This window comes from Capricornis sumatraensis, chromosome 3, assembly GCF_032405125.1.
Source record: "Capricornis sumatraensis isolate serow.1 chromosome 3, serow.2, whole genome shotgun sequence".
Lineage (NCBI taxonomy): Eukaryota > Metazoa > Chordata > Mammalia > Artiodactyla > Bovidae > Capricornis > Capricornis sumatraensis.
The window spans coordinates 31637233-31651403 of NC_091071.1; positions in this window are offsets into that span (position 1 = coordinate 31637233).

Consider the following 14171-nt stretch of genomic DNA (forward strand, 5'->3'; position numbering starts at 1 on the left):
CCTGGGGGGCTACAGTCCTTGGGGTCACAAAGAGTTGCACACGACTGAATCGACTTAGCACACAACCTGTGTTCCCAGCATAACCGTCAGCCAACACCAACTGTCTTATTGGGTTCTCTCCTTAGTGCTTCATTCACCCCTGACTTCAGTCACAGTACGACACATGGGTCCCTAGTTCCCTGACCAGGGATCGAACTTGCACTCCCTGCACTGGAACCACAGAGACTTAACCACCAAACCTCCAGGAAAGTCCCCCCTCTTCCTTTGAACTGGTATTTCCTCCTATTGAAACGCTCATTCTTCAAAACTCGTGCCATCTCATGATAGCACTCCTCCTCTGCCTGGGACTGTCCTCTTGAGGTCCGTCTCTCCATGAGCCACCTTATTCCTCACCCCTCATCAGCCACTGACAACTCCTACCGTTTTGCTCTCATTACTATTATTCTTGAGGACAGGGATGGCCCATCAGCACAAAAACTGCTTGGTTCTTGTTGGAATTTAAAAAGATAACTTGATTGCAGCGACTTCCCTGGTGGTCCAGGGGTTAAGAATCCATCCTGCTACAGCAGGAGGTGTGGGTTTGATGGCTGGTCGGGGAACTAAGATCTCACATGCCTCTTGGTCAAAAGACTAGAACATAAGCAACAGAAGCCATGTAGTAAGAGACTCGATAAAGACTTTACAAGGGACTTCCCTGGTGGTCCAGGGGTTAGGGCTCCTTGCTCCCAATGCGGGGGGCCTGGGTTTGATCCCTGGTTAGGAAACTAGATCCCATATGCCACAACCAAGACCCAACAGAGCCAAACAAAGAAGTATTTTTTTCTAAAAAGACTTCATAGATGGTCCACATCAAAAAACATCTTTTTTCATTGTTTAACAAATTTTATTGAAGTATAGTTGATTTACAATGTTGATTTCTATTCTACAGCAAAGTGACTCAGTTAGACACATATATTCTTTCCGATTATAGTTATCACAGGATTTTTTGAACTTTTTATTTTATATTGGAGTATAGCTGACTAACAACTGTTATAATAGTTTCAGGTGGACAGCAAAGGAACTCAGCCATGCATATACACATATCCATTCCCCCCAAACTCCCCTCCCATCCAGGCTGCCACATAACACTGAGCAGAGTTCCTTGTGCTACACAATAGGACCGTGTTGGTTATCCATTTAAAATATAACAGCATGTACATGTCAGTCCCAAGCTCCCTATCTGCTCCACCCATCTTCCCCCGCTGCCAACGGTAAGTTCCTTCTCTGGGTCTGTGCCTGTTTTGTAAATAAGCTCGTTTGTATCATTTCATTTTAGATTCCACACATAAGCAGTGTCATAAAGCATTCCTCCTTCCTCGTTCTGACTTACTTCCCTCCATATGGCAAATTCTAAGTCCATCCGTGTTGCTGCAAATGACAGGATTTCATTTTTAATAGCTGAGTAATATTCCATTGTATATATGCACCATATCTTCTTTACATTCCTCTGTCAATGGCCATTTTGGTCGCTTCTATGTCTCGGTTATTGTAAACAGCACTGCAGTGAACACTGGGGTGCATGCCTCCTTTTGGATCATGATTTTCTCCAGATACATGCCCAGGAGTGGGATTACAGGATCATATAGTAGCTCTATTTTTACTTTTTTAAGGAATCTCCATACTGTTCTCCATAGTGACAGCACCAATTTCCATTCCCACCAACAGTGCGGGAAGATTCCTTTTTCTCCACACCCTCTCTAGCATTTATTATTCATAAACCTTTTGATGATGGCCGTTCTGACCAGAGTGAGGTGATATCTCATTATAGTTTTGATTTCCATTTCTCTAGTAATCAGCAGTGTGGAGCATTTTTTCATGTGCCTGCTGGCCATGTGTATGTCTTCTTTGGAGAAATGTCTATTTAGATCTGCACATTTTTTATTATTATTTTTTTTTATATTGAGCTGCATGACTGTTTGTATATTTTAGAAATTAATCCCTTATTGGCTACATCATTTGCAAATATTTCCTCCCGTTTTGTAGGTTATCTTTTTGTTTGTTTTATGATTTCCTTTGCTGGGCAGAAGCTTTTAAGTCCCATTTGTTTATTTTTGTTTTTAAACCCATCCATTTAAAGTGTACGGTTTAGTGGTTTCCAGTATATTCACCATTGTGCAATCATCACCAACTGTAGAACATTTTCCTTGGCCCCAACCCTTCCAACCTCATAACCTATTTCCTCCCAGACATGTGTGTGTGTGTGCAAAGTAGTGTCCAACTCTTTGTGACCCCATGGCCTGTAGCCCACCAGATAACCCACCAGGCTCCTATGTCCATGGGATTCTCCAGGCAAAAATACTGGAGTGGGTTGCCATTTTCCTCCTCCATTCCTCCCAGACATAGGCAGCTACTATCTACTTTCTGCCTCTACAGATTTGCCTATTCTGGACATTTTGCACACATGTAGGTTTTTGCAGCTAGCTTCTTTCACTTAGCCTGTTTCTAGGCCCACCCATGTATACCTTATATCAGTGCTTCATTTTCAGTTGCCAGATCCTATTCCATTGCATGGAGAGGCCATATTTTATTTCTTCATTTGCTGCTTGATGGGCAGCAGCTTGGTTTTGGGCTCTCTCTAGCCAATGACCTTTTTGCTACACTCCATACTTTATCACCCACAACAGTGCCTTGAATTCTCACTTTTAATCATTCCAGCTTTTTATGTTCTTTTTTCACAAAAATTGATTAACTTCTTTATTTTGGCCATGCTGGGGTTTCATTGTTGTGCCTGGGCTTTCTGTAGCTGTGCTGAGCCGAGGCTACCCTCTAGTTGTGGTGTGCAGACTCCTCACTGCGGAGGCTTCTCTTGCTGTGGAGCACGGGCTCCAGCGCACGTGGGCTCAGCAGTTCTGCTGCATGGGCTTAGTTGCCCCTCAGCATGTGGAATCCTCCCAGACCAGGGATCGAACCTGTGTCCCCTGCCATTGGCAGGTGGATTCTTACCCCCTGGACCACCAGGGAAGTCCCTTTCAGGTCCCTCATGCTATTGTTCCCATTGTTGAAATTCTTTTCTCATGAGACCACCAACATACGCAGACACACACATACGAAATCTCCCAGTTCTCTCAATTTCCATGAATCCTCTAACGTCCTCCTTTCTCCCCTCATCTGAGTTAGACCCTGTATCCCACCATGACTGCTTCCTTTCAAATGTCTCCAACTCTCCTTATCTCCCCCCTTCCATTCTACCTTCTGCTTCTTAAAATACATGAAACTTGGTGAATATAAGAATTTACTGGGTCTTCCCTGGTGGTCCAGTGGCTAAGACTCCGAGCTCTCAGTGCAGGGAGCCCAGGCTCAATCCCTGGTCAGGGAACTAGATCCCACTGCCTCAACTAAGAATTTACATGCTGCAGTGAAAGATCCTGTGTGTTGTAACTAAGGCCTGGTGCAGCCAAATAAATAAATAAAATAAATAAACATATTTAAAAAAAAAGAATTTACTTCTTAGATGGCTGTATGGAGGCAGTTAAACATTATGCCTAAACTGACGTATGTTGATCTAAAATCAAGTTCACCCATGTCAAATGGGCATCAGACTTCTCGTGCGTCCTTATTTCCAGCCCTCAACTTCTCATGGGAGACTGGCAGACTCCTTTCTCAGGAGACTTACCACTTTAACACAAAGAGACATAGGCTTACTCAGTGAAAAGCTGGTTGGCCTCTTTATGCTCCTTCTGCAAATTCACCAGTTGAAAAGGCTTTTTGAGGAGATCCTGAATGGCTTTTCGATGCTTTATTCTTAACACAGGTAGTAAAGAATTACCAAACATCTGAAGAAAGCTCTATGATGAATGAGTCACCCAAGCAAGAAGACAAAAAAATGAACTAGGAAAGAATAAAACAACGCAGGATGCCTTCTCATTCCCAACAGAAGAATAATTTCCTGCCTAAGAAAAGCCATACTCAGGAAAATTATCAATCAGAGGTGTGGTTAGGATAGAGATATTTTCAGACACACAAGGTCAGAAACATTGGGTTGATGTATACTCTTTCTCAAGAAGCCTAACAGGAACTTGCCTGGCGATACAGTGGTTAAGATTCCTAGCTTCCAACGCAGGGGGTTGTGGGTTTGATCCCTGGTCAGGGAACTAAGATCCCACATGCCGTGTGGCCACACACACACACACGCACACACACACACACACACACACACACACACACACACACACACACACACACACACACCCCTTACAGAAACAAATTCTTAAACCAAGAAAGGGAAAGCTTTTTATAGAGATATAAGAGTTAGGGGAGATTACAACTCTCTTGAATCAAACCAAGAACTAGAACCTGAGCTTTCTGGTTCTCAGTCCAGTGATGATTTTACTTTGTTACACTGTTTGCAATATTTGTCTCAATGAGTTTTAGAATACAAGATTCACTTTACGTTGCCACAATGCTAAGGGAGAATTTCCAGTTGGTCTTTGAATTTAATATTATTTAAGCACCAACATGGAGAAGGAAATGGCAACCTTCTCAAGTATTCTCGCCTGGAAAATCCCATGGTCAGAGGAGGTTGGTGGGCTCCAGTCCATGGGGTCACAGAGTCGGACATGAACTCAGCGACTAACCACAAAGCACCAACATAAAATACTCTTATAGGCCTACTGTGGTTGACCTGTCAAAATGCTCTTGTCACAAATGAGTCTGCGTCTAACTGGTGAAATCTGGTCAGTGTCAGCCTCCTGGTGTTGATAGTATAATACTAATGCTGGCAGAGGCTGCGGGATGGGCACATGGGACTTCCCCGTACATTTCTTAGCAATCTCCTATGAATCTGTTATCATTTCAAAATAATAGGTTTTAAAGCTAAATTGTATGAAAATGTGGACTATTGACATTTATAGACCTGGAGACTGGTCATATAGAGTAACTCATAAAGAGACAAATACCATGTATCAATGTTTATATGTGGAATCTTAAAAAATGATGCAGATGAACTTATTTGCAAAGCAGCTATAAAGATGCAGATGAAGAGAACAAACCTATGTATACCAGAGTGGGAAGGGGGAGGGGCGGGATGAATTGGGAGGCTGGGACTGATAGATATGTACTATTGATATTATGTATAAAATGGATGAGAACCTGCTGTAGAGCATGGGGGACTCTCTCAGTGATCTGAGGTGATCTAAGCGGGAAGGGAGTCCAAAAAGGAAGGGATATATGTGTATGTGTAACAGATTCGTCTTGCCATACAGTAGAAACTAGCACAACACAGTAACCCTAATATATGCATAAAAATGAAAGAAAAAAATAAAAACCAAAACCACCTAATGTCAGTTTGTCCAATTTTACATTGAAAAGCAAAAGTGAAAGTGCTAGCTGCTCAGTTCTGTCCGTCTCTTTGTGATCCCATAGACTGCAGCCTGCTGGGCTCCTCTGTCCATGGAACTCTCCAAACAAGAATACTGGAGCGGGTTGCTGTTTCCTTCTCCAGGGGAACTTCCTAACCCAGGGATCGAACATATTTCCCACATTGCGGGCAGATTCTTTACCATCTGAGCCACCAGGGAAGCCCCCTACCAAGAAACACCCCAAATGCTACTGTAATTATAAGGATTGACCACAGGGTGTCACCAGCGGCCTGTCATAGCCCTCTGAAAGTTTGTTTTTTTAACTCTTTCACTAAACAAGAGTTGTCATTAGGGAAGAAAGGAGTTGTTCTTCTTAAAGAATAAAGAATATAAGTTTAATATATTTGAATATGTTCAAATATATTTTCTCTAATCGGGTGCACTAGGAAGTCCCAGTATCTCATTCTTTTTTTTTTTTAAAGGTGAAAACACAGAAACCCCTAAGAAAAGGAATAGAGTTTACCCAAGGCAAATAAGGCAGTGGCAACCCACTCCAGTACTCTTGCCTGGAAAATCCCATGGGCGGAGGAGCCTGGTGGGCTGCAGTCCATGGGGTCATGGAGAGTCGGACACAACTGAGCAACTTCACTTTCACTTTTCACTTTCACGCACTGGAGAAGGAAATGGCAACCCACTCCAGTGCTCTTGCCTGGAAAATCCCATGGGCGGAGGAGCCTGGTGGGCTGCAGTCCATGGGGTTGTGGAGAGTCGGACATGACTGAGCGACTTCACTTCACTTTCAAGGCAAATAAGACAGTCTCTAGAGGAATCTCACTTCTCAGAAGTGTGGTCCATGGACCAGTAGTGTTGGCATGGCCTATAAATTTGTAAGATGTGCAAAAAAACCTCAGGCCTCACCCCAGGTGTACTGAATTAGATTCCTAACAAGCTCAAAGGTCCACCCACGACACTCTAAGTAGTAAAAATCTAAGAGACCTGGGGGTTCACGATGGTGGGACACATGTACACCCGTGGCAGATTCATGTCAATGTATGGCAAAAACCACCACAATATTGTAGAGTAATTAGCTTCCAATTAAAATAAATTAGTTAGAAAAATAAAAAATTAAAAATAACTTCATTGAAAAAAAAAGAAAGAGACTTAAGAAAATGAATGCAGGCATGGAAAATACCAGTTGCTGCCAATACAACAAAACTGTCCTAATTTGGAGCTCACTGAATCAGAATTACAATTTTAACCTGAATTGGATTAAATATTGTGTTATAATGTGTGCAAATGCATAATGATACCTACAAAATAATGTTTGCACATATGTGTGTATGCATACAAAATATGTAAATTGTATTCCATGTTTATTAGACATCAAACTTTGGTTCTGATTTTGCAAAAAAAAGTTTAGAGATAGCTTGTTTTATAAACTTAGACCAAATCAACAATAGGGTTTACACTAGCCTCGTGATTTTTTAAATGAAATGATATATTCTATGATCACTTGATAATTACTGAATTTGAACAAATGTCACTTCCTTCTTTAGAACTGCTAATAAAATCAGATAGTTTCAAATGTTACCAGGATGCTCTCAGAGTATTATGAAGTAAAGCTTTCAGAGTTTAATGGGGGAAATTTTTTACTTTTTTCTCCTCTAGCAAATTTACTTTTTAATCTCTTGATATTATGGTTGTGTAAATTCACCTTATTTGCTTCCTGCAGTTCATGAATGCTATTCACTTTCCCCATATCCTTTCTCTTAACTTTTGCATTTAATATTTTAGTATTCCTCTGAAGTCTTTCACTCTTAGGGGACATTCCTGGTGGTCCAGTGGCTAAGACTCTAAGCTCTCAATACAGAGGGCCAAGGTTTGATTCTTGGTCAGGGAACTAGATCCCACATGCTTTGAGTTAGAGTTCACATGCTGAAACTAAAACCCAGCAAGACCAACATAAATAAATAAATATTAAAAAAATTCTTATTATGATGGCTGTTGTCTATAAACTTAACAGCTTCTCACTATTTTAAAGCTATTTTACTTCACAGCCTTCTAGTAATCTACTTAATTGCTTTTATGGGGCAAAAAATTTCCAGAGCTGCCACTTAAAAAAATTGTAAAAAAGCACATAATACAAAAATTACCACCAGAACGGCTACGTTTGTTTATTAAACATGTTAAACTTTGTCACAGAGTCGGCTTCCCTGAAGGACAGTTTGCTCCCTGGCTGATCACATCTTATTGTTGACTTTTCTCTCCTTGTCTGCCTTTTATTCCTTGACCTTTCCTCTGATCTTATCAGTCTCTTGTTTATTTCCTCCTGGGCTGATCACTTCTAACACAGGGACATCTCAACCATAATGGACAGAATGCTATTTAATAATTGCTTGATTTTCATAACTAAATATAAAATGTTATAAAATACAAATTCAGAAAGATACATGAACCCCAGGGTCCATAGCTGCATTATTTACAATTGCTAAGGAATGGAAGCAGCCTAAGTGTTCATCAACAGATGAATGAATAAAGAAGATAGGAGACACACACACACACAATGGAATACTACTCAGCCATAAAAAAGAATGATGTTTTATTTGCAACAACAAGGAGGAACTTGGAGAACATAAGTGAAATAAGTAAGACAGAGATATACAAATAATTTATGGTATCCCTTATATGTGGAGTGTAAAAGTTACAACAAACTAGTGAATAAGACCCCAGAGGCAGATTCAGAGAACAGAGAACCAACCAGTGGGGAGAAGGAAGTGCAGAGGGGACACAGAGGGGTGGGGAAATAAGGGTTTTTAGGGGATTACATGAAATCATGTGTGGGAAACATTTGAAAATTAAACATTATAGAATTTAAAGAATCTTTCAGTCAGTAAAAATGTTAATAGCTTAGGAAACTTAATGAAAAGATTATAGCATTTTCATTGTAATAAAAGTGCTATCTATAACTTTAGAGAAAAATATGAATGCTGTATACATTTTAGAGGAATCCAAATGTAGAACTGAATAGATTTGCTTCATTGTTGAATAGAAATATAAAGGCATGCATATGCAATAAAAATATACACATATATGATGTTACACGCAATCTTTCTTACTTCCGTGTCTTCTGAGAGCCCTCGTGCCCTTGGAAATCTTTCAAGGTGGCCTTTCAAATTCGCCTTAGGAGATCTGTGTTGCAATGCAGTGGGTGTCAAGGAGCATGTATTCAGTATTGATATCTTCCTACCCACTACCACCCATCTGGTCTTCTGTACTTTGGATTAATTTCTGACTAGCAAACTGTCTTTTTTAGAGAGTATTTATACAGTAGTGGGACACACTTCTCAATAAATATATACCAATAAATACTAACATAATAAACGAAATGTTGATTGAACATCTATGTTCCAGTCTCTATGGGATATGATGTTAAGGAAAAAAGATACAGTCACTACCCTCATGGGGCTTCAGTCTAGGAAGGGAGACAAATATGAATCAAATAACATGCAAACAAATGTGACCTTGCACTTGCGTCTAGTGCCAAAAGGGAGGTACACCATACACTGACTGTCTCTGCTGGGCAGACTTGATCTCCTTGGGAAAGTTAGGGAAGGCTTCCCTAAGAAAGTGTCGTACGGGGACAGGGAGGCCAGGAGTTCAACTTTTGAGATGTGATGTTGGAAATGCTTCTGAGCTGTCCAGGAGATGTTAAGTAGGCAGTTGGATTATTTATTGGGCAGGGACTCAGGACTGATCTGGGCTAGAGAATTACATGGAAGAGCCATCAGTGCATAAACAACAGTGGAGGCCAGAACCATCAGTGAGATTGGCTAGGACGGTAGAGAATTGGAAAAGAAGAGGACCTACCCATTTATTATCTTCTTTTATCAGCACTAGAAATAGTTTTTGTTTTAGAAAAATGTGCCAGCCACTTATAATCTTCTTTAGGTGCCAAGTACTTTTCCTTGGAGGGATAATTCTTTTCCCTTTCTTGGCTGAGTTGACAGAGCTCAACCAAGAAACAGAATTATGTACTGACCCCCCAGCACCAGGGGTGAAATAAATAATTGAAGCCCAAGTCATTATTTTCTAGTGTGATTGTATACAATGTCAATGGACAACAACTCAATTGTATGACATCCCCCAAGCCTCAGTGATTGATTCAGGATGGTCAGACGATGACCTGGTTCTGGTCAATGAGACTCAGGCCTTGAATATTTGTGGGGGTTGCTGAGAAGATGCCCCATATGCCTGAAACTGCTAGCAGCTCTCTGGACTCCATCAAGGGAGGAACTCCCTGAGAGTGACAGAGTTGACTGATGGAGAAAGACTGGGTTTTGTTGACATTGAAGCTGGCTTTACCTGGATAGGTGAATTTACATGTGATTAAATTAAACTTGCTTTCTGCCTTAATCTAGGCTAAGCAGGGCCCCCTACTTAAAGATCATTGCTACTAAAAAATTACTGATATACCCATTCATAGACTTTAAAGAAAATGCCAGTAGAGAATTCCCTGGCAGTCTAGAGATTAGGACTCCATACTTCCAGTGATGGGGGTTGGGGTTCGATGCTGGGTTGGGGAACTAAGATCCCATAAGCCAAGTAGTGCAGCCAGGGGGAAAAAAAGAAAGAAAGAAAATGCTAGTAAAGGGTTGTCCTTAAAGATGATCTTGCCCCTGAAACGGTAAGTAAATCACTAAGACTTTGGGTTCCCCTGGTTAGAAGGACTTCTTTGCCAGAACTTGATGTACTCCCAAAGTGCCAACTACTGCAATGTTTACTCGGGATAAATTAGCCAACTTAAAACTTGTTCCTCTGATCAAAGCTGAAGAAAAGCAAGACAGACTTTGCTGATACTGTAGATGAGGTGAGGAAGAATAACATTTGAATTGAGATGCAAAGAGAGCTCTTATAAAGTCATGATGAACCTAAGAATGTTTAAAATCTGGTTAGATTTTAAAATATATATATAACTTTATTTATTTTTGGCCATGCTGTGTGGCCTGTGTGATGCCAGTTCCCCGACCAGGGATTGAACCTGTGCCCTACAATGGAAGCGTGGAGTCCTAACCACTGGACTGCCAGAGAGAAGTCCCTAAGACCTAGTTAGATTTTGTTTTAGAAAACAAATGAGATTTAAGCCCATCCTATAATAAATTTGCATGGAATATATGAATTTTGGGGGGTTGCGGAGAAGGCAATGACACCCTACTCCAGTATTCTTGCTTGGAAAATCCCATGGATGGAGGAGCCTGGTGGGCTGCAGTCCATGGGATCGTGAAGTCGGACACGACTGAGCAACTTCACTTTCACTTTTCACTTTCATGCATTGGAGAAGGAAATGGCAACCCACTCTGGTATTCTTGCCTGGAGAATCCCAGGGACAGAAGAGCCTGGTGGGCTGCTGTCTCTGGGGTCGCACAGGGTCGGACACGAGTGAAGCGACTTAGCAGCAGCAGCAGCATATACAGACATACACACACACACGCATGTTCCTAGAAACAGCTTTTCTAATGACAACACAGGCCTTAAATAGCATGCCTGAAGGACCGACGCTGAATGATAGGGAGCAGAGCTGGCTCGGGTTTGTTGTTTTTTTTTTTAATTGATATTTAAAATTTATAGCACAACCAGATGACTATGATTCAGATTTAGAGTTTATTCACATTTATTCTTTTTTTGCAAACGTCTTTAAAAATACATTAATTAAAATTTTTGCTATAAATCAGTCTAGAGCAGCAGATGTAGATTTGTGCTAAGTACATTTTATAACAACTTCACAGAAGGGGAAAATGGCTTTGGACATGTTGTTGGAAACATTCATGTGGTTACTCAAGGGAGAATTTGTACATTTTTTATATTTATGGCTTCTGCAGTTTCTTAATAAGCCTTGGCACCCTGCCAAAGGCTATAAAAGACTGAGTAAAATTTATGATCCCTGAGCATGTTTAAAAAAAAAAAGCACTCTATTGTAGATTAGTTGGATTAAAGGAGCCTGCCAGCCATTTCCTTTAATTGAAGCAGTAAGTACCTTTTAAACTGCAGTGTCAGTGGTAAGTTTTCTTCTGATTTCATGTTAATCCTCCTCATGTACACATGTCCTGAGAATTTCACATGTTAAAAGACAGATCACGTTCGCTTAACCTGTGCTTTACGTGCATCATAGGGGCTTCACAGACGGCTCGGTGGTAAAGAACCCACCTGCCAGTGCAGGAGACTCGAGTTCAATCCCTGGGTTTGGACGAGCCCCTGGAGGAGGAAATGGCAACCCGCTCCAGTATTCCTGCCTGAAAAATCCCACGGACAGAGGAACCTGGCAGACTACAGTTCATGCAGTCACAAAGAGTCTGACATGACTGTGAAACTTAGCACCCACGCCCAGGGTCCCTGTGGTCTTTCCTGTTCTAATTGTCTATTTCCCAAGCCCACATCTTGGAGCATCTTCATATAGCAAGTATAATTTTAAGCATCTTGAGTGTAGGAATTCTGACTGTAGGTTTTGGAATTCAGCACACTGAATGTAGTTGGCACTTACATTTGTTGAACAGATGAATGGAGCTCCCTGGATCCCATCCACTATTCCAGAAGGACCATTTCCAGGTGGTTTGAGTTCCAGAGGCTGGAGGCAGTAGAAAGCATGGGCAGGATTAATCAGTGGATGGGGGAGGAATAGTCAGCTGGGAATAGGTATGGAGGGAAGACAGAACACATGGAAAGGGGACCCTTGTACTCCCAGCTTTGGGGCAGAAAGAAGTAGGGGAAAGAATTGAAAATAATTCCTGCTGTGAAGACAGCACTCCTGGATTTCTCATGATCCTCCATCCCCCAAAGCTACTATTAATAGGAACTGGAGCAATTCTTTTTTAAATGTTAAATGTGTCTCCCCACATAAAAGAAAGGAACTGTGTGATACACTGTAGCACCAAACTTAGTATCAAGTCCAGGCTGAGAATCACAGGAACATAATTTGGAGGCAGAAATCTGCTTTCCCACCACCGTATCCTTTTGGGGGAACTCCGAAGAATTCCTGGAAAAAAATGCTGACAAGTAAAACATAAAGTCTTTCATCTTATTCCCCCAATTATTTATCTATCTGCTTCTTTTATTTTCTTGGATAATTAGGGCTCTTTTGCTTTATACTGGGCTTCCCTGATGGCTCAGATGGCAAAAAATCTGCCTGCAACACAGAAGACCTGGCTTCGATCCCTGAGTCGGGATGTCTCCTCACCTGCACTTAGTCACACATGTAAGTTGATGTACAGGCCACCAGCCCATGGGTGGAGGTTTTAGCAAGCTATCTTCAAAGCTGAGTAACATGAGGTAAGTACCAAGAGAAAGTGGAGAGGAAGCACATGCCTAATCCATATAATACCTACAAAGCCAAATAAAGGAATCCAGTTTATACTTTTTGTATCTTTCTTATATTTTAGCACTTCATCAAAGCAGAATGTGGAAGAAGTATAGTCCCAGTGATTTACTGGGATTACTCAGTTCATATGACTATTCAAGAAGGAATATAATAATATTACATTTTTTAAAATGCTGAACATGTAGGTTCCAGCACAGGTTCCCATAGGAGCACTGACATAATTCGTGCGTGTGGCTTGTCGAAGTATCATGTGGTCATTTAGCAAACATTTAACATGTGCTTTTCCTGTTCTGAGTCACCATTAAATTGAAGGTTTTCCTTTTCTGGAACACATATATCAATTGGTGCTTTCAAACTGTGGCACTGGAGAAGACTCTTGGAGAGTTCCTTGGGCAGCAAGGAGATCAAACCAGTCAATCCTAAAGGAAATCAGCCCTGAATATTCATTGGAAGGACTGATGCTGAAGCGGCAGTATTTTGGCCACCTGATGCAAAGAGCTGACTCATTGGAAAAGACCTTAATGTTGGGAAAGATTGAGGGCAAGAGGAGAAAGGGGCATCAGAGGATGAGATGGTTGGATGGCATCACAGACTCAATGGACATGAGTTTGAGCAAACTCAGAGAGGTAGTGAAGGACAGAGAAGCCTGGCGTGCTGCAGTTCACGGGGTCGCAAAGAGTCGGACGTGACTTAGTGACTAAACAACAACAAATACAATACTTGCAAACAGATCGCTTCTATTTTCATTCTTATTTGAGGTTGGCCCTGTGGTGAATCCATTTCTGTAGATAATACATTGATAACAGCCTCAAAATAGTGGTTTTATCTCTGAGATGGTGGGCCTATCTTTAAATCATTTTTTTAAAGATTTTTTTTTTTGATGTGGACCATTTTTAAAGTCTTTACAGAATTTGTTACAATATGACTTCTGCTTTATGTTTTTGTTTCTGTTTTATGTTTTTGCTCAGATCTGTTTTATGTTTTTGATTCTTGGCCAAGAGGCATGCGGGATCTTAGCACCTGGACCAGGGATCAAACCCACACCCCCCCGCACTGGAAGGTGAAGTCAAGAAGTCCCCTGAGGTTCTATTTTCAAGCCAGTGAGTCAAGCATTTTTCTGCTTCAGGATACCTGAGATCTGTCACCCTTCCATCATGCCCCCCTCAGGAACAGTTTTTCCAAATGTAGGGGGACTAAGGAGCATGCTTCATGGTGTCTGGGGGTGGGGCCCGGTGCAAGTGCCCCTCCCCACCTCCAAGATTATGGTGGCAAGTTTATTCATTAGTCAACATCCTGAGGGAAATGTACCTGCTAATTATTGACCATTCTCTGTGCCAGGCGCCTTATGTACACATTATTTAATCCTCACCATGAGAGAGGGATTATTAGCCACATGTTAAGACAATGAGCTCAGGACTGAGATGTAAGAAACGGGCCCCAGGCCATCCATATGGGTAAGGAGCGTG